This window comes from Dermacentor andersoni, chromosome 6 (assembly GCF_023375885.2).
Source record: "Dermacentor andersoni chromosome 6, qqDerAnde1_hic_scaffold, whole genome shotgun sequence".
Taxonomy (NCBI): Eukaryota; Metazoa; Arthropoda; class Arachnida; order Ixodida; family Ixodidae; genus Dermacentor; species Dermacentor andersoni.
Window position 1 is genome coordinate 52,299,608 of NC_092819.1, and position 23,474 is coordinate 52,323,081.

Consider the following 23,474-nt stretch of genomic DNA (forward strand, 5'->3'; position numbering starts at 1 on the left):
CAGATGATTACAATACTCCCTAACGCGAAATTTTAGCGCAGCTGTGTACGTGTTTTCATTTCGCGATATACTGGCTGGCGCGGACAATCTGTCTCGTGCGGCACGTTGGAAACGGAGCGAAGTGTGTCGCGACTGCCTCGCTAATCGAGAGATCGCGAGAGGCGACACGAGGGTGGCGCGTGGGTGCGATGCACACAGCCGCCGCGGACACACCTGCGCTCATGCAGCGCTTTGTTTCCATACAGACGGCGCGCGCTACTCTGGCGTCATCTCGTGGCCACCGTCGCCGCAAAGCCCGCGCGGCACTACGCTTTTCTTCTCACGCTTTCGCCATGCCCTCCTCCTCCGCTTTCCACCTGACGGTTCCGCTGCACCCTCCTCCTCAGCTTTTCCTCCTCGCGCACTCTTCGCTATCGCCGTCTTCCATCTCCCGCTGCGCTTCGCGTTCGCGCTTCCATCCTTCGCTGTGTTCTTTCGCTCGGGTTACGAGGGGCAACGCCGACGCCATGGAGGAAGGAAAAAAATTTAGGAGAGAGTATTACGTCACGCAGTCAGCTTTGGCAAGCGAACGCTCCGTGAAGTTATAGTCCCCTTGCTAAGTGGTGGCCCAACACGTGACCTCTTTCGTCGACATCACGGAGCAAGAATCGAGGTTTTGTTTAGACGTTTGGTTACCAGTAGCTACACCAGTAGTTTTTATTCTGTGCATGCTTGTCCGTATGCCCTGCAGTGACTCTGCCTGTAGAGCGGGAACGCTAAAACCAATCGCCCACTTTGACGCGCGATCACGTGTTGGGCCGACAGGCGTGGCTTCAACCGCTTTGCGCGATGACCCCTCCTAACTTTTCCTCCCTCCATGACCGACGTTGACGCTCGCCGCGGGAACGGGCGCCTATAAGAGCTGCGCGCTAAAAGCTATAAATCTCAGTAATGACGAGGGACAAGTCGAGACAGGACAAGCGCTGACTTTCACTAAGGATTTTATTGCGGATCCTGAGAATATATATACATCCATCTTCAGAGAGGAGGAAGGTGCACTTCAACGTGCCGACTATGTCACAAATTCAAGCTCCCCCCCCCCCTTCTTTTTTTGGCGACGCCACTAGCTGACGGCCACCTGACGCGATCATCTCCTGCCCGTGCGATCTCGGCAGCTTCTATGATTTCCCTAGTTAAGCTAATGCGATGGCGATGCCAAGATCGCACGGGCAGGAGATGATTGCATCAGTTGGCCGTCAGTGGCTATATCAAAAAAAAAAAAAAAGCTTGAATTTGTGACATTGTCGGCACTTGGCAGTGTACCTTCCTCCTCTCTGCGGATGGGTGTATATATATTCTCAGAATCCGCAATAAAATCCTTTGTGAAAGTTAGTGCCTGTCCTGTCCCGACTTGTCCCCCGTCCTTATACTGCGCTATGTTACTTGTATCGCTGTGAATAACCAACATAGCCAAACCTATTCCCTTTTGGCATTAAGAAAAATGACGAGGCAGGATGAGCCGAGGCTTTCATTTTGCAATAACTCTGACGATTGGAAAAAAAGATAGATGAATAAATTCAATGTCACCGACTCATCAGTGAAGCGTGATAACGAAAACACACAATGCACAGAGGTCCGAATTTACTGTATATAGAGCAGCTGGGCAGTCTTGATATCGTGCAAAGTGCCGCGCAAACTTTAAAGCGATAAAGAAACCTCTGCCATTTGACAAAGGTATTCCGATCAATTGACTGATTGATTGACTTCAACGCAACAAAGCAACGTTGTGGTTATGAGAGATATCGAGGAAGTTTATTTAATACTAGGCGGCTTAGTCTAACTAACAACGAGCTTGATATGCTACGCACCACATGTAATGGATTATGAGCGATTAATACAGAAAGAAAGAGAGAGCAGATACGCTGAATGACACGTAGCCACGCTCGAAATGCGTTTGCACACGAGACGATGTGCAAAACGAGAACAAAGTGAAAGCAGGAGCGCACGTTTCGACAAGGGGACTTGTCTCCTTCAAGGCGACATATGCTTTCAATGTCATAAGGTTACTTATACTTGCACACAAGGTTACTTATACACTCTTATTGAGGCCTGTATCACACTAGAATGCTGTACGTGCCTTAATGGGGCGCAGTTTAAAGCCAGAACACTACAGCGGCCCAATAACGTCCCTCAGCTCAAGTCGCGTGTGGCATCGCGCGTTCCCCAAGACAGCCCCATGAGGTTGTAAACCGTCTGCAAATACAAATCACGTGGTGCAAGTCCTCGTGAATACCGCGGGCGGGACACAGGGGCTTGCTGGACAAATGAATTACATATAGCGCCTCGTATAAGCAGCGTTCAATCGAATGCGATGTTATGAGGCACGCTCGATCGCGTCTGTCGAACGTAGCAGTTTTTTGGTCGGAACGATATTATGCTGGCCCCTTCTTGCGTGGTGCTCTCACAGCGCGTAGCCTGCAATGTGGTCATCCGGAGACTCGGCGCTGTACATGGTCTCCGGATTGATTTGACGACGTGGATTCGTTCAACGTGTATTCATAGCACACTGGAGAGCGTTTTTGCATACTGCAACAGCATCACTTAAGGGTAGTTGCAGTATGCGTGTTGTTATACCAACTTGGGATATCTACACAATCCTATACAAGAGGGAGTTTTGTCACGCCGTGCCCCCTTCGAAATGCGACCGGCATTCGAACCAGCGACCGTGTGTTCACCAGCAGGAAAACGCAAATGGGCCACAGCGCAGAGTCACGTGAGGGCGCGTCCAAAATTATTTTTTAATTGAATTTGAATAACGAAGAAAGACTGAGTTAAACCTTTCACTGAGCGCACCGTTCGACGGGAAGCTACAGCGTGCCCATCGCAATCGTTGCCCAGCTCGCTGAAATAAACGCTCGGTGCACGGTAGATGACTCTCCTCAAGCCCAGAAGAAAAAAAAAATGACGGGAAATGGCTAACGAAAACAAATTGAACTATCTATAGCCTTTGTCAGGAGGCATTGCCCGCCCTTGCAGCTGCATGGTTAAGCTTCGATGGCATCGCTGTCGGCGTTTACGCACACGCTTCAATGGAGAGTTCAACGAACGCCACCCACGGGTGGGACGACGACTGGGCCTTCTACGTGTCCTGTCATTCGACTACGGTTTGTGAATGGGCGTCGGTGGAGAGATAACCAGTCGAAGGTGTGCGGTTCTGCTTCGCGTCGGCTTCTCTGTCAAAGCTACGGCGGCTTCTTTCTTTCTTTCTTCCTTCAGAGTCTGCCAACGTCTCAAGCCGGTTCCTTTCTCTTGCTTTCACGTCGTTCGTACTTGAAGACGCTTTGCAGCCACTGTTTGCAATACCGTACCGCTCGGCTTCTTATCGGCCCTTCATTCTACCTCTTACTTATATCGCTTCTCTATTCTTTCTTGCCTCCTCCTTTTCCTTCCTTCGTTTTTTTTTTTTTAATTTCAACTTTCTCACTTGACCCTTTCGTTGCCGCCATGCCGCGTTCGCTACGTTGCTTCTGGCGTCCCGCCTCCGAGACCGAGGTCGCGGGATCGACTCCCAGCCGCGGCGTCCGAATACGCCGTGAGCACTGAGCGCGAGAAACCAAGCTCGTCATCTACTGCGATTTCCGTAAACATCGCACGGGGATATTGCGATTTGGACGAACCATAATATAGGAGGCTATGGACGAACAAGCAGCGCTTATCCGGGTGATTGCTTCAATGGGGTGACACCAGGTGGCGCTGATATGCGTAACCCGTATACATCTAGGACGAACAACTTCCGCAGCAACTTTCGCGTTAAAGAACGTCACGTGGTCAGAATCGGCGTTCGGGCCCTCCATTGCCCGACAACTCTTTCGTAAAAGTATATAGATCAAGTTTAATTTTTCGGAAGTGATACGCCGCCTTCCCACGGTGCGCGCGCAATATTTCACTACGGGCATGTTTCTAGCTGCTACGGGCTCATCGTTTTATCGCATGTTATCCGGTGCTTCTTTCGAGTGTCCCAGGTTTATCACAAACACGTTGATAAAACTCCCGCGTTAAAGGATCACTGACGAGACATATTAAGTTAAGCTCTATTAGTCAATTATTATTGCAGAGTACGGAATAGCTATCTCATCGGAAGAGGACACTTTACAGCTAAACCAGAAACGATGCGAACACAAAAGACTGGTGGCGACGTCGCGCTGAGGCTCCCTAAACAACTCGACGTGACGTCACATAATTTGGCAGCGTCTGCCCGCGTGTGCTGATTATAAGTAAGAAAGGACCGCGTTGCATTCTAGACGATCCAAGAGAGAGAATCAGAATCAGAATTTTATTGTTAGAATTTGGGTCATATTACAAGTATTTAGTATGCAGGAGGAGGTCCCGTAGTCAAAGACTGTATCGGGAGAGAGAGGAATATAAGGAAGGCAGGGATGTTAACCAGTCAAGAGTCTGGTTGGCTACCCTACGCTGGCGGAAGGGAGAAGGGGAAGAGATAGAACGGAAAGAGAAGGTGAAGACTCAGCCTATATATAAGGGCAAGTTACGTGGGGGCGTGCATAGTGGCTTTGTCGTTGTGCTGTTGAACCCGCGGGCGTGCTATATCAAATTTCGATGGCCGCATTTCGATGTGGGACGAAATGCAGAAACGCCCGGGTATACCGTACACTTGGCGCGAGCTAAAGAACCCCCCCCCCCCCCAGGTGGTCAAAATGAATTCGGTGTCCCCCCCTCTGCGGCATGCCTCATAATCAGATTTTGGTTTTGGCACGTCAAATAAAGCAATATTTTTAGGGATATTACGGGAGCATTTACTTGCTCAAAAACAGTCCTTATGACGAGCATATAGGTCGATATCCCTGACGACACACTCACGCACCGGTGCCTGAGGCTCCAGTGTGAAACTTAAAAGAGAGAGAGAGAGAGAGAGAGAGAGAGAGAGATGTTTGGCCTTCGCTTTCTCCCGCAACGATCAGCCTTTTTTTCACGCGAAATGAATGAAAGTTGAGTCTTGAAAGAACCTCTTTACAGCAAAGAATGATTTAGTGTTGTCTTTAAGCGATCATTTGAGGCACGTGGCGCGCGCGATTTGCTTACGGTTCACCGGCGTGCTATAGACCGTCGTCCGCAGGCTTCGATGGCCCGTATTTACCTGCCTTTATTTCCCGGCATCGAGGGCCATCTGTTTTTTGCCAGTGGAGGCTGTAAAATGTCCATCGCGGGGCAGAAGCTTGTACACATTCCGGCCGCGCAAGGTCAGTATGCGTCTATAAACGACAATTTATAACGCCTTCTCGGTCCTGCGACCTTGCGCCGCGTGCTTCGAGAGCTCGTGAAAAATAAGCTCTCGACACGGAGGCGGGACCACCGCGATACGAGTGCGATCGTTTCATGCGCTCTGAACCATGGGTCGGCAGAATAAACAGTAATCGCGTTTTGCTGGACCCAATAAATGTTTATTCACTCACTCCCCCCCCCCCCCCCCCCACACGTATATATATATATATATATATATATATATATATATATATATGAGTGAGTCGACTCACATGATATACGCTCTTAACGCGTGGTAGCTTTTACGGAGGCGTATATTTTGACATGTTATAGGTAACTGAAGAGCGGCCAATATAAACGCAGTACAGACACAGAGGCGCGTATGTTCAGGTTCAACTCACAAAGTATATACTAACAGTAAGCACATTTCTGCTCTCTGTAATCAAGCAATACATCATGACCTAATAATCGTACATAGTGTGCCTCCCAAAGAGACCCGGGTTTACAAGGGGATAGAGTCTCGTAAGGAACCAGCAGTATGGTACTATGTATAGGGATGTCTGAACCCTAGCTTGACCACTGTTGACTCTGTTTGCATGTATGCGAGGTGTTTATTATTTAAATTATTGTACAGATTTTTAATACGAAAGCATTGCATGCCCCATTACGCGAAAATTCGTCGGCGTCGGCGTGACCGGAAGATGGTACCAAAAATGGGCGACAGCGCAAGGAGTAAAAATACGTAAAAAAAAAAAAGCTCGGATCGGTGTCAAATTTGTCAAGGAGGTCCCTGCAAACAAAGTAAATTAATTGCTTTGAAAACATTTCGTGCATTTCGGTCTGGCTGTGTATCGAACCCGGGCCCCCAGGGGTGCGAGTCGAGCACGCCTCTCCAAAGCCACGGATTTTTTTTTTTTTTAACGGTTATTGCAACAACCAGATAGAAGGAGTGACATAAAGCGTTAAATTTCATTTTTTCATTTGTTCATTCATCCAGAACCGTGGAGACGCTGTGGCGTCTCTACTCTAGAGACGCCGCTGCGGCTCCACGGTTTCGGATGACTTCAGGTGTGCCTATATAGTGCGTGCACTCCTGCTCGCGTCCGTACTTGCTGAAACAGCGTTGTCCTGTCCGTTTCTACTTACTTCTGCTCGCGTCCGTACTTGCTGAAACAGCGTTGTCCTGTCCGTTTCTACTTACTTCTGCTCGCGTCCGTACTTGCTGAAACAGCGTTGTCCTGTCCGTTTCTACTTACTTCTGCTCGCGTCCGTACTTGCTGAAACAGCGTTGTCCTGTCCGTTTCTACTTACTTCTGCTCGCGTCCGTACTTGCTGAAACAGCGTTGTCCTGTCCGTTTCTACTTACTCCTGCTCGCGTCCGTACTTGCTGAAACAGCGTTGTCCTGTCCGTTTCTACTTACTCCTGCTCGCGTCCGTACTTGCTGAAACAGCGTTGTCCTGTCCGTTTCTACTTACTTCTGCTCGCGTCCGTACTTGCTGAAACAGCGTTGTCCTGTCCGTTTCTACTTACTTCTGCTCGCGTCCGTACTTGCTGAAACAGCGTTGTCCTGTCCGTTTCTACTTACTCCTGCTCGCGTCCGTACTTGCTGAAACAGCGTTGCCCTGTCCGTTTCTACTTACTTCTGCTCGCGTCCGTACTTGCTGAAACAGCGTTGTCCTGTCCGTTTCTACTTACTTCTGCTCGCGTCCGTACTTGCTGAAACAGCGTTGTCCTGTCCGTTTCTACTTACTTCTGCTCGCGTCCGTACTTGCTGAAACAGCGTTGTCCTGTCCGTTTCTACTTACTTCTGCTCGCGTCCGTACTTGCTGAAACAGCGTTGTCCTGTCCGTTTCTACTTACTTCTGCTCGCGTCCGTACTTGCTGGAAACCGTTATGTGTTCACCAGGCACCTACTGGCCCAGCAAACTACTCTATTATAACGGGACATTTCGTGTGATCAAGACGGCGAGTCAACAAGGACATTTAAAGGCCATATGGTACATTGGCCCCAGTGAGACGACGGAATCCTCTGCTTTTGGAAATATATACAAGTATCATCCCAGGAGGGATGCAAACAATGCTGGGAGGAATGACGCAATCCTATGACGGCCTGCAGATGGAAGAACTTGAAGCAAGACAAGGGGCAGAGGGAAAAAAGAGTGTAAAGAGGAACTGCGATAGGACGAAATGGAGTCTGTGTTGTGCACCTACCGAGTGCACCTTTTTTACATTGTTCTAATCCCTGAACTGTAGAACTCGAAGAGGTGAACATTAATGGCACAATAAATATAAATTTATAATGGACTAATTACAAAAATGACTCATTAGGTCTTAAACTAATTAGTTAGCATCGCATATTGTCATTTACGAATTGTCGCCTGTGACTGAACGAGGCATGTCCATTTGGAATTCCCCTTAAGTACTTGCGGTAAAGGTGTACGGTTCTACTTCATTTTTTTTTCTTTTTTCTACAGAACGCCGTTTTATACATTGTAGCACTAAAGTGACTGGCACGCCAATGTATTTGATGGCACACGTTTGGAATAAATATATCGAAACTGAGATTATCAAGTATCAAGTATTATTATTATTTGTAGTAGTAGTAGTAGAAGTAGTAGTAGTAGTAGTAATAGTAGTAGTAGTAGTAGTAGTAGTAGTAGTAGTAGTAGTAGTAGTAGTAGTAGTAGTAGTAGTAGTAGTAGTAGGAGGAGGAGGAGGAGGAGGAGGAGGAGGAGGAGGAGGAGGAATTGTAATAAATTGTAATCAATTGTAAAAGGCCGCGAGCATTTTGACTGTCTCGGTCTTCCGAAGTGTGCGTCTACAGCGGCAACGACTGTCATGGCTCGAGATCACCCAATATCAACGTGCTTAGCCACCGACACTCTCAGGGCGCATATTCGGCACGTTGCCCGACTACCTTCTCACCATCTTGCTGATTTACCTGCAGAAGGGCCCCACACAAGCTTCAGTCGAATAACTGTTGCCAATCGCACCTCGTTGGCATCGAACTACATGCCTGCAGCAAGACCATCCTGACCTTTATGGTGCCTGCACAAACCTGATACGCCTCACCATCCCAGGAATCACGAAGAAAGCTAGCATGCCGTCGTTTGCCCTGAAGCAGGCCACATTAGGACTTCTATTTACATGAGGTGCACAGTGGCCGCGTACATGTTTACATCGATAGCTCGGTCACACCTACAAGTTCAACTGCCGCTGTGGTGATACCAGCAAGATCCGTCAAAATACAGCTAAAAACGTCACATGCATCATCAACGACAGCTGCCGAACTGGTAGCCCTGCGTGCGGCTCTCCATTCAATTCAGGAGGAACCACCCCACGCATGGTCAGTCTTCTGTGATTCCACGGCAGCCCTACAGAGTGTACACTCAACACTGAACCATGGATCTCATGACCAGCTCGTCGCAGAGATCAGATCGAGTAGTCCACCATCGCATAGTTGACGAAGGACACGATAAATATATCGATGGTTGCCTAGCCGCTGCGGTATACATGGCAATGATCGAGCGAAGGTTGAAGACTGGGCGTGTTGTTATAGCATAGTAGAGGTTGGATTGCGCAACATTCTGACGAGACACCAGGAAGGGAAATACACACCACAGAGCGCTCTGTGGTGTGTGTTTCTGTTCTGTGTGTCTCGTCAAAATGATGCGCAATCCAACCTATAATATAGAAATGATCGAGTGGACGCAGCTGCCCGACCTGCCCTTGATGGCGTCAGCGGCGTTGCCATTCCTCTTTCGAGAGCCGACGCAGAAAAAGAAGAAAAGAAAAGCGCTTGCGCGTGACCTAACATTAGCTCAATGGAATCCATCCGAATTCACAGGTGCACGCCTTCATACCCTGGACCCTAATCTACAGCTCCGTATTCCGCCCGACCTTCCACGACGTGACTGCACCCTCCTAGTTGGTCTATGGCTTGGAGTAGCATTTTCAAATGCGTACTCCTTTCTTATCGGGATGGCCAACAGCCCACTTTGTCACTTTCGCGGGTGCAACGAAACAATCGCGCACCTTCTTTGTTTTTTGTTTGTTTTTTATTGAGATGAGTATTAGGAGAGGTTGGCGCCTTTATGGTGGCACCGGCTACTCCTTGTCACTTGGCAAAGGAACCAAATTTGCGTAAAAAGGGAGAATAGCGACACGAAATATGGCACTCAGTAGAACACTGGATGCAATAAAAAATATACAGTCCAACAGTACATGAGTCGCAAAGTTCTGTGCAGTAGCTCAGTCCACTTTGTTAGCGCCCTCGTTTCAACTCGCAAACCAGGCACCCTATAGACCAACTGGACAAGCGCCCAATAACGGAAAACATGCTTGGAAACTGGTCTATGTGGACATCAGCGAGATCCGCTATGAAGGCGCTGCTGCGTTAGTTAAAAGAAACCGGTAGACTTTGTGGCAAATAGTGACTGTACACTGCGTGACGTAGGATGTGTAACACTAGGAACGCCTTCTCAGACTCTGTGACAGTGCCTACAGAAACAGTCCGCAATGTGTGTGTGCGTGCGCGTGTGTGTGCGTGTGTGTGCGTGCGTGCGTGCGTGCGTGCGTGTGTGTGTGTGTGTGTGTGTGTGTGTGTGTGTGTGTGTGTGTGTGTGTGTGTGTGTGTATGTGTGTGTGTGTGTGTGTGTGTGTGTGTGTGTGTGTGTGTGTGTGTGTGTGTGTGTTTGTCGTTGTTCGTGTCATTCGTGTCGTTGTTGGCGTGGTAAGTAAAAAAACACTCCATACGTGGGCCGCTCCCGAAGATAGTGCAATACCAGCGCGACCCGCGGCGGAAGTGAAGCAGGCGTTAAGCACTCCCCATACGTGGGCCGATACCGAAGATAGTGCAATGCAGGGCCGACCCGCGGTGGAGGTGCAGTTCGTAATTAAGGAGCCCACATACACACCTTCGCTGGTCATCCTTCTTCACAGAGTGGAAGGGCACTGATTTTTTCTCTCTCTCACCTACCGCAACCATTTGCCCCTTTCCTGGTACAGGGTAACCAACCGGAGATAATCTATGGTTAACCTCCCTGTCTTTCCTTTGCCTTGCTCTCTCTCTGACGGCAGCGTGTTTCAAACCCACGACCTCCCGCTGCCGGTCACACAGTGGTGGTTCGCTAATCATAACTTACGTCCAGCGTCAGTTCTGCGCCACCGCAGTGACAATCGTCATGTTCGATCACGGTGCGTGGGTAAATTGACGGCAGCAGGTTTCGAAGCGTAGACCTTTTGCGACTCCGGGAAGGCCTCACTCACTCACTCACTCACTCACTCACTCACTCACTCACTCACTCACTCATTTCAATGAATGAATGAATTAATGAATGAATGAATGAATCAATCAATCAATCAATCAATCAATCAATCAATCAATCAATCAATGAGACTTTATATTCAAATCCACAGCGCAAAAGACGTGCTCATTCACGAGCCTACGGCTGCTACGTGCCGTCCGGTGTCTGCGCGCAGACATCGCCCCATCTGCTTCACCAAGAAAGGCAGCCCGCCTGCCCTACAGCTATTCCGGGCTCTTCTCTGGAGCTTCGATATGTACCACTTGTAAAACGCCGAGGCTCTCCCTCGCCCTCAGATCCACGTGCACGTGTGTGTACAAGTGCTCGAACAAAGCCGCTCCTTTTGTTGACTTGACCGTGGCACGAGTCAGGGACGGGGCGCGGCCCCGCCTTTCTTTTTATTTATTTGTAAGTTCTGCACAAACGGGTTGCCTGCGATCGCCCGTCGGCTTGCGCACTCGGGTAATTTTCCTGCGTTCTACTTCTTTTGCGCGTGTGACCGTCTTAACCGCTTCATAAGCATTCTTTACCTGGGCGAAAAAGACAACGGGTCCAGGCAAGCGCGCCGCACGAACATACATACATACATACATACATACATACATACATACATACATACATACATACATACATACATACATACATACATACATACATACATACATACATACATACATACATACATACATACATACATACATACATACATACATACATACATACAGCTGTCCACCAGTCTGTGCCTGTGCTGCTCGGTAACACGTCATCGTCGGTACAAGGAAATATGAAAGTTCCGAGCACAGCGCGTGCACACCTTTCAGCGCCAGGAAAAGAAAGAAAGAAAAAAGAAAGTAAGAGAAACAACATGTACGCGATATGCAACAATATGACGTTACCACAACTCATTACGACGCGTAAAAACATGTCGCAACGAACTGCGAAAACGCAGCAATCTCTTTTTCCCACGCATTCTGAACATTATGAATAGATGACTCGTCCTGTCGCCTTTAAATCGTTATGCTCTTAAAATGAGTAGAACGATTTATTTATTTATTTATTTATTTATGTTTGAAAAGCACCAACAGAAAGAGCCTCCGAGAGCTTTAGTTGAATATAGCATCGTCGCAAATGTGAGCGTCACTCACTGGAAGCTGGTTCTGCGTCGGAAACTGCGGTTATGGTGTCCCAGTTCCTTGACTTGTGCGCCATCGTGTGCCCTTGCTCGTATCTGTGTGTCGAAGGAATGGACCTGTCTTACGTCTACTTAGGCTCTTGGAACTACTATACTACACTTCTCAGTAGCCTCGAGGCCACCGCGTTTACGATCGTGCATTCCTGGCGCGGATTGTTTGAACAGCCATATCGACGCGCCTTCAGCGCCCGTACGAGCGAGCAGACGACTCTTGGGAGGGCGTAAAACTCGCAGCAGACGACGCGGGCGCGCACCCGGCGTTTGGATATCGTCTGCTTGTTCGCTGGGGCCTTCCTTCTGCGAACTCCCTAAGGGGCCCCTCACCCGGACTGGCCATTTTGAGCTGACAAGTGCAGTGCACACAATGCGCACTAACGATCGTGCCTGCAAAGTATTAAACCGCTATACGCGCCCTGAAAAGAGCTGAAATTTCGCCAAACGCCGTGCTCCCTTCCCCTCGCGCGCGCCGCGCTCCCAGTCGGAGAGCCGACGTTAGTCGCACAAGTGCGCCTGCGTGCACTGCGTGGCAGTGCTATGACGTCACTCACAGTGACATGGGACTGAAAATAACTCAAGGCAACATCAGGCACTTGTTCGATCTGTTGCTTTAGTAGAAGAATTAAAGTTTAGAGACAATATAGAATATACAAACCAAATGTCTGCGTGTCTATGTTTTACTTCCGTAGCAAGAGAGATGTATACTTCCGTTTCGCTTTTTTTCTCACGTCGTGCAGTCGCGCGCGCAGAGAAGCGAACTATGTCGTTTTCTACCGTGTCTCAGCGCGCGATCATGCTCTTTCATCCGCTCGCGTCTGCCTCAGTGTTCATTTGGTACTGACTTATCAAACTGCTGGTTAGGGGCGTTCTCCCTGACGGCGGTTCCAGCGGTAGAGAGAGAGAGAGAGAGATGCAAATGAGAGGAAGGCAGGGAGGTTAACCAGACTTAAAACGTCCGGTTTGCTACCCTGCACTAGGGGAAGGGAAAGGGGAAGTAAAGACGGAAAGAAGAGCGTGACAAAAATGAAAGCGTGAGAAAAAAAAATATGAAAAGGGACGGAATGGGGTCATTATAGTCTTTCTAATAGGCCACTGTCACGTAGAAAAGTCAACAGAGCCTTGACCGACTTTTGCTGCGACGACAGTTCATGTCGGCATTCCAAAACTGACTGTTCTGAAAGTGGCCTGTCGTCAAGGCAGCAGTACCATGACGCAGTGTATAGTGGCAAGGATCCATGCGCTGTGCCACCCTCTCCAAACATTGGCGCACTGAGGGACCCCCCCCCCCCATTTCGCAGAAGCAATAACACAACAACGAAGGTGTTCTCGTGCACAGCTCTCAAGATCGTGCAGAGAGTTTAAACGAAACACAACACCTCACTGACCCACGCGAAAAATACAGTAGAAAAAAATATAGGCGGGGACCATGACCTGACGTGACGTGACGTGACGTGACGAGATCCTCCGGCTCCGGTAAGGGAGAAAGCATGGAAGTAATTCATTTTGTTTGCGGAGGCTAGACGGGGCAAGTGGCGAGGGTGGCGATGTGGCATGCAGTGAAGTTCACCTCCTGAAATCATGTATTCGCGACGCTTCAAATATTTCTGTCTCTGCTAATAATGAACCAATTTGAAGGATTCTTGCGGTAGAACGCTCCCTAGAGGGCACGTAACAACTTCCAGCATATAACCAAAATTTGCTATGTGGCTTGGTGAAGGGCCTTTTAACCTCCATGCAGAAGTGTTATCTCCTTGAAGCAGCGATCACTGGCTGCTGCTGGCATTACATCGCCCTCAGCCCTCGACTGATCGAATTTTACCGTTTCATGCAGTTAAGTCAAATATATATTATACGAAGAAGCGCATACATATATCAATATAAACATCATATGTATGTCTCCTCCTAAAAGCACTCGATATAGATAGATAGATAGATAGATAGATAGATAGATAGATAGATAGATAGATAGATAGATAGATAGATAGATAGATAGATAGATAGATAGATAGATAGATAGATAGATAGATAGATAGATAGATAGATAGATAGATAGATAGATAGATAGATAGATAGATAGATAGATAGATAGATAGATAGATAGATAGATAGATAGATAGATAGATAGATAGATAGATAGATAGATAGATAGATAGATAGATAGATAGATAGATAGATAGATAGATAGATAGATAGATAGATAGATAGATAGATAGATAGATAGATAGATAGATAGATAGATAGATAGATAGATAGATAGATAGATAGATAGATAGATAGATAGATAGATAGATAGATAGATAGATAGATAGATAGATAGATAGATAGATAGATAGATAGATAGATAGATAGATAGATAGATAGATAGATAGATAGATAGATAGATAGATAGATAGATAGATCTTGCAAAGTCGTCTGGAAGCCTGCATCGAACTTCATGCATGGCATTGCAATCGTTCCAGTCGCAAGAAAAGAAACGGAAAGCTGAAACCTCGATGTGAGTCACCTCTTTGACAATGGTGACGAGCACCGCGAACTTTGATCAAAGTTCGAGCTACAGCTGTGCGACAAGCAGCGGCAAGAGCCTCGTCCAGACGAACACTCTATATGAGAAAGGGACAGACAATGTACACCGGGGTTAATTGATTCCCGTATGCCCTCTGGATGACGATGAACCGTGTGTCCCGTCGCGAAGCGCCATGAAGCGTTTGTTCTGTGACCCTTGAGATGATGGACCGTCGCTGCCGACAATGTTCGATGACAGTATGGGAGAAATTTGCAGGCCAAGCCACTGAGAAAAGGCTGAGAAACCAACGTCGTCACTTTGGCTGCCGTGGATTTGCTTCGTGATGAACTACCGGGTTTTTTTTCATTCCATTCTTCTGCATTACTTTATTTTTATTCTTGTTTCTATGCGTGCACCAAACATCATTCAATAAACAGCACTCTGTAGACGCTTTTCTCTGTAGACGCTTCAATGCGCAGCGAAGGGAGGCCCGCGCCCTGGCCATACACAAGCGATACGGGACTTTACCCTCTACAGCCTACACGGACGCGGCTTCTTACTCCAGACGCGCAGCCACAACAGCCACCATAGTCGTCAACACAGAACATCGGAGCAGCATTTCGCTCACACGAAACAATCCCCTCCAAGCCGAGGAAGTGGCCATAGCCCTCGCGCTCTCCCAAACAGAGGTTGAAGTCATAGTGACCGACTCCCAACAGGCGTGCCGCAACTTTGCTAGTGGCAGAATTCATAGCACTACGCTCCGGATCATCAATCAAAAGCCGCCAACGAGATCAGTCATGATCATCTGGGCGCCAGCTCATCAAGGCATTCCTGGCAACGAGGTCGCCAACCACGTGGCTCGAGATCTGACCCACCGAGCCGACGCCGAGGAATCTGAACCCGAGCGCATGCACCCTCTGGTCTCTTACCAAGACATCACACAACACTACAAGCTAACCCGCAGAACATATGCACCCCCACACAAGTCACTACCTAGAGAACAGGAGCGATTCCTCCGAGCTCTACAGGTTAATACATTCCCCCACCCAACCAGAAATCACCTCATAGACCCTACAAAATTCTCTCCGCAATGCCGCTTCTGCGCAGAGCCCGGGTCCCTCTGGCACATAGTAGGGGGTTGCAGAGCGGCACCATTAAATCCTCCGAACCCTTACCCCACTAACGAGCTTTGGGAGAGAGCCTTGGCCAGCTCCGACCTCGAGGATCAGCAACGGCTGATTGCGAGGGCCCAGGACGCGGCCCGAGCTCAAGGCATTCTGGAATGAGGACGCCTCTCCGAAGCTTCATTCACCGAATAAAAATGTTTATTCTCTCTCTCTCAATGCGATAGCCTATATACGAAAAAATTTCGTCAGAATTTCAAGTGGCGCTTTCGCATCAGCGTCGAATCTGAAGTCTCAATTTTTTTTCCGTTTCCGCCTTCATTTCATCTTACTGAGGGTCGGATTGACAAATTGGACCTGAAATCTAAACTCAGACGTGAGTGTACGAGAAAGGAAGAACTTATAGCAATATCTGCATCCTGCAGCCTACTCTCGGGCTATAATCAGATACGCCGGGGTGTAAAAACCCGGCACGCTAATGATCAACTGGAGTCGTTATCACGCACCTAAATCTAAGTACGCGAGCGTCAGAAACAAATTGCGGGGCTTTGGCTTTCCCAATCGATCAGCACACGGGCTTAGATAAGCAAGGCACGCTCTATAGTGGAAGTGAGAAACGCCTCCACTGGAAGTGTAGGCGAGAGGGTGCTTCGGATTGCGTTCGATCACGTGGGCGTCTGTGACGTACGTGCGTCTAATTATGAGTGCACGAGCGCTGTTTGCATTCCGCTCACATCCGAACGCGGCCGCCGTATGGTTAGGTACGCGCAAGGCACCGAGCCACAACCAGACGCTGCGATTAACTCCGTGAAGTGTTTCGCACTTTAAAGAGGAAGCGCCCATGCGGAGCAAGTACTCGTCCACACAATATGAGGCGCTCGAAACAAAAAGAAGTAAATTCAACCTTGTAAACAGCACAGAGCCTTCAAACCCGATTAGGTCTGCGGGTTATACGTCCGAATGAAGAGCTCGAATGCTTCTCGAGAAAGATAGCGAGAGAAAGAAATGAGATGGGGAAGGCAGCCAGGTTGACCGGAGGAGAAACAAACTAACATCCGGTTCGCGCTATCTCAACAATGAGGGTCGGGCAATGGCGTAACCAGAGTGTCGAATTGCCGTGACGCATTTAATGCTGCGGAGCTTGGCCTCATGACCAGCAGCGACACCTATATGGGTCGATTTTTTCTCATTCTCGCCTTAATTTATTCTTTTAACCTATTGTTGCTCACAGAATTCTGTTGTGTGTGTTTCTTTCTTTCCCCATTTATTGTACTCACCCCCTGTGTAATGATACAACGGGTCTTTGAGTAAACAAAACGAAAAGAAAATGGCGTAGATCCAGCTCGCATGAGGAAATCTATGCGTAGAGCGAAGCTCTCATGAAGCGGTTAATAAAAAAACTGCTATAAGTTTGCGCATTTCGATCCTCCTTCCTTGGCGTACGGGAAACTGACGCGTATACGTGTGCTCTGGCTCCCACGGCTCACGCAAAGTTACAAATCTTACGTTGACTTATATTTCCTCATTTCTTCTCGTTTATTTGAAATGTGCACCTGCCGCTTCTTGGCAGATCACCCGTTATGGGCGTACGTGCCATTGTATGGAAATTCGTCGCCATCATTATCGACATGCGGATGCGCTTCGTTCCCGATTCCCCTGTTACGGGGAGTGTGCAACAGTATGGAGATCATCATCATCATCAACAGGCGGTTATCATCTCAAACAGCTAGTTGATGACAAGATGTGTGCCGATTGCTTCTAGTCCAATGCCCCTCGCTACCCTTATTGTGTGGGTATAGGAGGAGGATGATGAAAAGGAAGGACGGAAAGGTAGGGAGGTCAACCAGACGCACGTCCGGTTTGCTACCCTACACAGGGGAACGTGTTTAAGGGAATAAAAGAAAGGAGAGGGAGGGAAGAAGGTACTATCGATGTGAGGTACGCGCGGATGTCCATAACTTCACGCCTATAACCGGTCACTGAGGCCAGTCGCTTTCATGAAACGTAGCAGTGCCGGCGTCGCTTTGTAAGCCTGCGACGCGTGGGCCCATGGTCCTAGAATCTTAGTCTCTGAAAATGGTCTGTTGTCTAATCGGTATACGTGGCCCCCTGTGGAATGGGGGCCAGGCTTTGCTCCTTCCTTCTCTTGTAAAACCAAGCCGTGTCGATTACCATTTGGCTGACAGGAGCCTTCACTACGCCTCACTGCAGAGTTGGTGAGGCCGAGTTCTTTAGGTGGACATCTTGCATATGCTCTGTTTTGCAGGGAACGCCATCCTGTACACCGGAGGGGGTCAAACTGCGTCTACAACGCGCGCTCTATAACGGTCATTTGAATAAGCTCGCAGCGCGCATATACCGTACTCGAGACAGTCCGACCACCTTTTTTTTTTCCTACGGCTATCTAATTATCCGTTTTCGTGGGCCGATACCGAAGGGGTGTGTAGTCTAAAAAATGTACGCCGATTCCGAAGACAATTGCAGTCTAAAAATATGGACCTATCGCGAAGATTACGAAGGCTTTTAAATGTGGGCCCAACTTCGTTCACCATGCCTTTTCAATTAATAAAATAAGAATAATGATTTTTGAAATATTTCCGAATTCAATTTCGTTTTAAAGGAATGCTATTCGCATAGTTGGATAGACATCGCAAATAAGTTCCACCCAATTCTTCTTTCTTCTTTTTATTTCTTTGTGTTCCTGTTTTGTCACTCGCCAATGTGCGCGGTTAGAACCTCCCGCTGTGTATAGTCTGCAATTAAGAGCAGACGTGCTACAACAACCGAAAAGTATAAACTAGAACACGGCAATCGATACCTGGTGGTACGTAATCCCGGACATCTGGGAAGTAACGTATCACTTTATCATGCATGCAGCCACGCTGGCGACGTTTGAAAATCAGCGTCGGGCTAGTGCCTTTGGATTTTCGTTTGTTCAGACGACTCAGGGTCTAAGGAACGAACTGAACAGCCCACAGCCCCTGGTCAGTGACGTTCCGACGAAGGGGCTGTAAATCAACACCGCGCAGAGTGACAGCACACTCTGCCCGTCCGGTCAACTGGAGTCAATGCAGTTTTGACTCGCTGGGGACCGTCGCATATCTCTCCAGTCACGTGCTGGGAGCATTCCGTCGCTTTGGTCTCGTTGTGCTCTCTCCTCCTCAGGCTCTCTCTCTCCCTCTCGCACACACACATACACGACAGCGCAACACAGACAGACAGTGATTATATATATATATATATATATATATATATTATTACGATATGATTCCGCGAGAGACGAGCAGCCGCGAGAACGACGAAGAAGTTGGTCGGTGCCCTCGGCACGAGCGAGTGTCAGCCTGGCTGCCTGGCTCCAGTGTAAATAGCGTGTAAATAGCATCTCTCGTCTGTGTCTTTCCACACGTAACATTTACGTAACATTCCACACGTAACAATATATATATATATATATATATATATATATATATATATATATATATATATATATATATATATATATATATATATATATATATATATATATATATATATATATATATATATATGTATATATATATATATATATACATACACACATATATATATATATATATATATATATATATATGTGTGTGTGTGTGTGTCTTTCTCCTTTCTCTCTCTCTTTCTCTCTTCGTTCGCGTGCGTGTGGTACTTTGTATTCAACAAGCGCGTTCATTTGCGAAGCCTTTTCTTCGTATGCATTCCGAATGTCGTGGCCAACGGCAGCGGTCCGCCCCCCCCCCCCCCCCTCTCTCTCTCTCTGTCTCATTTCGCCTTTCTTTCTCTTTTGCCCGGGCCTCGCTTTGGCGTGCTTCTTTCCTTCTTCGCGGCTCGTTAGACCTCATTTGTGCGCCTATATCGGAAGGACAACAGCACGTGTGGGGCGGGAATGAAAGCGAGCACGCAACTTCCACGCACCATCCGCGACAGTCCAGCGCGCGCGTTCCCACATCTCCCATTAGGAGCAGTGAAGGATATAGTACCACGCCTGCCAACCTGCGGACTTTACAGTTCGTAAGATAACGCGAAAAGCAAACGCGGTCTGAGGAAGGGGAAAGATAGTGCACATTTCTTATAAAAAAGAAAAAAAAAGTGGAGCTTTCTCCTGCAGCATACGTCTTTTCGCGTATGCATACGCACTTTAGTAACGAGGATTTGACTTCAGACGCCGTGCATGGAGCTGCAGTAAAGATGCAACAACAACAACAACAACAACAAAAATGACACGCAAGAAGCCGTTTCTATGATGGCAGTGATTTTCTCAGAGACTGTGCTGTTCATTCAAGAACTTGTTTGTGCAAACTTATTCGAAGCAAGTGACCATCTGGTATCCTTTCACCATCGGAACATTTGCAACGGAAGGTACGGATACCGGCGGGCCCTACATTTTCGCAAATAGCGTTATCTTTTTTTCCCCCCTAAAACATGACGCAACGTTCGCAAAATTGTAAAACAGGCCTTCCTCTGAGAAATCTCCGAGCATGGGACCAAAGTGCACCTTCCCCTGATACGGAATCTGTTTCGTTGCCTACGAGAGTTAATCTTAGCTGAGCATATCCAAGATGAAGTGTTCTTTTTATTTTTTCCCGATGAGTGAGTTTAAGGCGAAGCGACAAAACATGCAGCGTGGTAGAAACGCTTATGTTTGGTTTCAAAGCCTCTAACGCTATGCGTTCCCACTGGACTTCCCCGACCGCAGCTGAGTCTCCTTAAACACTGCACGGAACTGCCGAGTCGGATCGTGACAATATAATATGTGCACACGCGGCCGAGCAATTCGTGAGCGCCAAGCGAAGTGGTTACGATTACCCTGACGGGTCACCAACGCAGGATTGAAGGCATTTCCTCTCTCACGACTCTTGTGGGTTTCTTTTCTTCCCCCCCCTTTTTTTTTTATGGGCGACATACTTGTGCGCGGACGTCTACGGGTTTCGCTGATACCCGCTTTGTGCATAACGGCGCTCGGTGGCCAGGCTAGCAGACGCGACGTGTGACGTCAGGCGTGCACTAGAGATATAATACACGGAACTAGAGAAAGGTCTGCGCAAGCGACAGCGCGTACGAAGGAGCTGGGCTCGTACAAAGTGAACTGACGCAGTCCTCGTTGTATGTGTCCCTTCTATTGTTAGTGTTCTCACGCGCGGAGACCTGTCTATAGTTTCGGATTGCACTAATTAGCCCCATCCAATGTATCAGAAGCAGACGAGGAGCAGGCGAACAGATCAAGTGGAAGTTGAAAAAAGAAAGGGAACCAGTTCTGTCCTCATTGTATATGTGTCAATTTCCTCGTACGCGTTTTTTTGCGTGTGTATACGTGGGTGTAGTTTCGGAATGAGCCAAGTAACCCTAACAAGATCTATAACGGACGGGAAGCAGTGAAGCAGCTCAAGCAATAACATTTAGGAAACAGAAAGTTTGTCCGTGCACATTTGCGTCGTCTATACCTTTCGAAGATGATTCGCATGATAGATAATCATAAAGGATAGTTTCTGCCTGAATTTCTTGTTCGTTACATACACTTACGTTATAAAGCATAATTGCTATAACTGCCGTCTAGCTTCCTTGAAACTGCTACATACTTTCATTGTATTTTCCTAACATTACTTGCTCACCCGCAAACAAGGAGCGAGGAGATCGCAGGAAACTGAACCAAACTGCAGCGAATATAGAAGTGCTATTCTAGAATTGTGATGTGAATGCCATAGTCTCATGAAATGTTGTAGTGCGTTTCTATAACGTGTCAAGCGCTAACGCTTTAAGAAGCCCTATATATTGCGTTTTGCCACTGGAGCTGTGCCAAATTTCTTTATAGGTAATAGCGCGATATATCAATTTTAATTGAGAGTTATGGTTTCTATCTATCTATCTATCTATCTATCTATCTATCTATCTATCTATCTATCTATCTATCTATCTATCTATCTATCTATCTATCTATCTATCTATCTATCTATCTATCTATCTATCTATCTATCTATCTATCTATCTATCTATCTATCTATCTATCTTTCTGTCCCTCCGTCCGTCCGGAGGAGGCGCTGCGATCGCCGAGGAGTGTAGACGTGCTCGCGTCGGCTCCGTGTTCGTGAAATGATTCTGCAGCATTTTCTTGCGAATTGTGGCATAATTTTTACACCAGTCGATCCGTGAAGATACCAGGACTCCGTAGACGCCTCATTTTCAGGTGGGACACTCCATTTCCCTGTGCTACGGACATTTTCCTGTGCTGCGAACATTCTTGTGAATCGCCCACGCCGCCGCCGCGCGTGCACGCCAGGCGCACCGGATGCGTGGCGCGCACTCGAGCGAGCTCCGTAACGCCGATCAAGTTTCTCTGCCCCAGCAACGAGCATGGAGCTCGAAGTGGCCGCCGAGACGGGCTGGCGAACAACTCGCCTTCGCCAACCGGCGAAGCTGAGGGACGACTCTTCACCCCAAACTGACCCCACCCAAACCTCAAGCACTTGTTCTCGCTCCAAGACCAGGCCACCAGTCAAAGCACAAGTTCTCAAGGCTGGACGCATGCCTCCGCTACCTTCCAACCAAATCAAGATTATAATTCGCCCCAAGGGTGCCCTCAACATCGCCAAAATTGGTGGTCCTACCGTGACTACAGCCGTTCTCCAAGCCGCACAGCTCAGCCCAGCAGATATTCAAGAAGACACCGTGTGCCCCAACTCTCAACAAAACATTGTCGTTGTCAGTACGCCAAGTCTGCAGAACGCCGACCGGTATGTCTGCATAAAATCCATTCAAGTCAATGGGGTCACGCACGATGTTAACGCGTATGAGACGGCCGCCGAAGACACCACGAAGGGAGTCATCCGCGGAATCCCCCTCTCTGATACCCCACAGCAAATCAATGCCAATATCGTCAATACCCGCAACCCCCTCGCACTAGCCGCAAAACGCATTGGAACGACAACCAGCGTTGTTATCGCCTTCAGTGGCCCCGACGTGCCATATCTGGTCCGGTACGGAGCTACCTTAATCCCATGCTCATTATTCCGCAAGCAAATAGAAATTTGCTACCAATGCGGCCGCCTCGGACACCGCATGGATGTCTGCCCTTTTCCCAATAACAAGATCTGCCGAGGTTGCGGAGTCCGCAACCCACCTCCCGATCACACGTGTAACCCCAAGTGCTCACTGTGCGGCGGCGCTCATCTTACAGCGGACAAATCGTGTACGGCTCGCTACAAGACACCGTACGTTATTCGCAAGCGCATTGGGGAACGCCGAGCTGCAATGCAAGCCACCCTTCAAGAAAGCGACTTCCCGCCCTTGATCTCCAAGCCCCGCTCCAGATCCCGGTCTCCATCACGCTCGAGGCAACATTGTTCCCGGACCCCTTCACGTTCGAGACAGCGCCGTTCCCGATCCAGATCTACCTCTACCCCACCCGCCAAGTCTCCTACTAACAAGGTGAGCTTCGCAGAAGCCCTTAAGGGCGCCTCGCGAGAGGGTCGCACCACACCTTCTCCACAGTCCATGAACACCAATGATAACGCAGAAATAGCCCACCTCAAAAAAGAAAATGCCATTATGCGCGACCTAATCCACAAGCTCTCGCAAGAGGTTCACGATCTTAAACAATCCAAGGCCCCCGCTCTTACACCACCCGCCGAAGCGTCCCACTCCTCTAGCCACGATGCTCCACTGACACCAGCCCCCAAAAAGCGGGCCCTCCAAGAGGGAGCCACGGGCCAAGTGCGCTCAGAGGTTAAGGACATGCTAGTCTCACTTCAAAGCACGATGAACACACTCCAGAACGCAGTCGAATCCATGCAACACGCCGTTCTCGCCCTGGCACAGCGCGTCACAAACATTGAAGCCCACTTACAAACTCTCCCCATGCCCGCTCCCCCTGCCCACGAAACCCCGGCACTGCCCATGACGGCATCCCTCAATCCTCATCATGGCCCACACTAACAGAGATACACTTATCTGGCAGTGGAACTGCCGAGGCTATCTCCGCAAACAGCCAGTCATCCGTCAACACCTTCGTACCCTCACCCGGCAACCGGACGTCATCATGATTCAGGAAACCCATATCGATTCGGTC